A 3,227-nucleotide genomic window follows, 5' to 3' on the forward strand; every position below is an offset into this window, starting at 1 on the left:
CATGACAAGGACTCTGCTGCCTGCCAGGGTCAGCACTCAGCCTGCCTGGGCATCTCCCCACAGTTCTGTGGGGAGAAGCTGTGGGTGGAAGGAGTGACCCCTGGGAGGGCAGAGCAGGGCCCTTCTGCTCTCAAGAGGGTGCTGCATGGCTCAGCAGCTCCTCACAGCTCCAGATCACCCCCAGGGCATTTCCAAGGGGATGTTTCAAGAGGAAGGTGCAGGCAGGGGCTACCTGGAAAGGAAGGTGCTTCCCTTAGTCTTCAGTTTCATGCTGTGGGGGTGTAAAGGGAAAAGGAGCTGCCACTTTTGAGAAGCAGCTGGGATTCTTGACCCATTACATGGCATGATCAGAAGGTCTGCCAGGAACCTCATAAACTGCCTTCCCCTACCCCTCAGCCTACAGGCAGCACCACCATCACCTTTGCTGGCAACATCACGGTTTGTCTGACCGGCTCTTTGTCACCTGCAAGCAGGGAGATGTGCCTCGACAGTGCCCTCCCATGAGGAGTTTTGTGTGGGGCAGAACCGAGCATACAAATGGTGGGATGGGGTCTCTCAGAATTTGCTGTGAGGAAAACAATGTGGGGCAGGGAAGCAGGCGGAAAAGGTCCAGGAAGCAGAGGGGTGGGCAGGGCAGAAGACCAAACTAAAAATGGCAATTTCATGGGAAGGAGAATTGGGAAAAGTCCCTGTCACGCCTTCCAGTGCAGACACCTTCCTCTAAGCAAGCCGCCTTGCATCCTCTCTGACCCAGCAAAGTCTCTGCCCTCGTGGCCGTGGGGCACAAGGCATCAGCCACCCCCTCTGCAGCCAGAGCTCCAGCAGAGGAGAGGTGCCTCTCTCCAGCCACGCACCCATTTCCCTCTGCAGAGCACAGGGGCTGAGTCTCACAGCCTTGCACATTGCTGTCTGGGAGGCTGCGTGCACGGCTGGTTAAGGTGATGACTTTCTCAAGTGCCTTTGTCTCTCTTCTTGCCTCTCTTGGCAGAAGGATTGCAGTGCTGCTCCTTCATTTCCCACTTGCACCTGTGCTGCTCCTGCTCCCACTCTTGGGCTCTGTGGGGTTGGGGGAGTCTCCAACACGACCTTTCAAGCCTTGCTAGGCAGGGGTCTGCATGGGAGTGAGATGCCCCAGGTCCCTTCTGTCCTGTGGGGCTCCAGGAAATGTGGGCTGTGGGCTTGGGAATCGAATGGCTCTCCCCAAAGGAGATCCTCGCTGTAGGACACTTGACCATTTGCCTGCAGTGTCCTGCCCAGCTGTGAGCTTGCCACCAGGCACAGCTGTCTCAGCATCTTTGTGATATCTTTGTCTTACCCATAAAGAAGCCCCAGAGGTGCTAAGACTATAGAAATGGTGCTGAGCAGCTCTGTGTGGGCAGCTGAAAGATGCCCAGTGTGTCCTTGCCTAGAAGGGGAGTGTGGAGGCCACCCTCAGGAAAAGAGGGAGAAGTTTAGAAGTCTGAGCTTTGGGTCCAGACTCCTCTGCTCTCAGGAGGGTGTGGTTTCTTTTAAGGGGAACAGATGACTATGATCATCCTCCAACTCAAGCACATGCGAGTGCAGGGCAGCTGGGAACAAGACTGACAGACAGACCAGCTCCCCTCAGCCCGCACTAAGCGTCAGGGAATGCTTCTGCCATTCAGGTCTCACGATAACTATGTTGAGGATTTCTGCCTTTGAGGAAGACTCCCCAGGTAGGACAGGAGTATCTAAAAGAAAATAAACAAAGTGAAAACCTTGTAAGCAACTCCCGTTCATCTGAATTGGGAGAGAAGATGGTGTAACACCCTTATGCATGAGAGTGGATTTCATCTGACGGAAACTGTGAATATCAGAGCTGGTCACCCCCATAGGCCCGTACCCACCACTGTAGAGCACGACCGACTCTTTGGGAGCCCATGGGAGAGGCCTCTGCTCGTCATGGCCCACCTGGGGGTTTGTGAGAGAAATGAAAATTTCAGTTTTCTGCCTTGAAAAGTCTCTCCTAAATTCTCACTGTCTTGTCCTTCTTCAGCAGTCCCTCATGCCCAGAGGCAGCAGATGTCCAGCAGCAGCTCCATCACCCAGTTCCTCCTCCTGGCATTCGCACACAGGCAGGAGCTGCAGCTCCTGACTTTCTGGCTCTTCCTGGCCATCTACCTGGCTGCCCTCCTGGGCAACGGCCTCATCATCACCGCCATAGCCTGCGACCACCACCTCCACACCCCCATGTACTTCTTCCTCCTCAACCTCTCCCTCCTCGACCTGGCCTCCATCTCCACCACTCTCCCCAAAGCCATGGCCAATGCCCTGTGGGACACCAGGGCCATCTCTTACGCAGGGTGCATTGCACAGGTCTTTCTGTTTGTTGCCTTCATATGTGGCAGAGGTTTCTCTTCTCACCATCATAGCCTATGACCTCTACATTGCCATGTGCAACCCCCTGCACTATGGGACCCTCCTGGGCAGCAGAGCTTGTCTCATCATGGCAGCGGCTGCCTGGGGCACTGGGTTTCTCAATGCTCTCCTGCACACTGCCATTATATTTTCCCTACCCCTCTGCCAAGGCAATGTCCTGGACCGGTTCTTCTGTGAAATCCCCCACATCCTCAAGCTCTCCTGCTCAGGTGCCTACCTCAGGGAAGTGGGGCTAATTGTGGTTAGTGCCTGTTTAGTCTTTGGGTGTTTTGTTTTCATTGTGGTGTCCTATGTGCAGATCTTCAGGGCTGTGCTGAGGATCCCCTCTGAGCAGGGATGGCACAAAGCCTTTTCCACGTGTCTCCCTCACCTGGCCGTGGTCTCCCTGTATGTCAGCACCGGCATGGTTGCCTACCTGAACCCCCCGTCCATCTCCTCCCCTGTTCTAAATCTGGTGGTATCACTTCTGTACTCGGTGGTGCCTCCAGCAGTGAACCCCCTCATCTACAGCCTGAGGAACCAGGAGCTCAAGGAGTCCATTAGGAAAGTGATTTCATGGCTGTTTCTCAATAGTGAGAAACTTCCCAGCACTCCCCACACATGAATCCCAGGCTATCTTTTTCCAGGCCTGTACTTTGTGGTGTTGGGTTTTTTTAATTATCATGATCATGATTAGCATGATCTCGTCAGAGCTGACTCTCTCATATCATCTCTGTAATAAGATCGGATCTCCCTGGTCCACTGCCTGAAGGCTGGGCTTTTGTTCCAAAGCTGGCGAATGGTACCTGAGGTACATACCCAAGGCTGTCCCGCACATGAACTGGTCGATG

The 3,227-nt window shown here is 54.3% G+C and overlaps 1 pseudogene; it reads left to right on the top strand.

The window, feature by feature from the left end:
- The first annotated feature begins 2,040 nt into the window (after nt 1-2,040).
- LOC148051121 (olfactory receptor 14A16-like) lies at nt 2,041-3,001 on the top strand (annotated as a pseudogene).
- Nucleotides 3,002-3,227: the final 226 nt, after the last annotated feature.

The sequence above is a fragment of the Nipponia nippon genome, unplaced genomic scaffold, assembly GCF_047370975.1.
Source record: "Nipponia nippon isolate SJK-2023a ecotype South Korea unplaced genomic scaffold, ASM4737097v1 scaffold_67, whole genome shotgun sequence".
NCBI classification, from domain to species: domain Eukaryota; kingdom Metazoa; phylum Chordata; class Aves; order Pelecaniformes; family Threskiornithidae; genus Nipponia; species Nipponia nippon.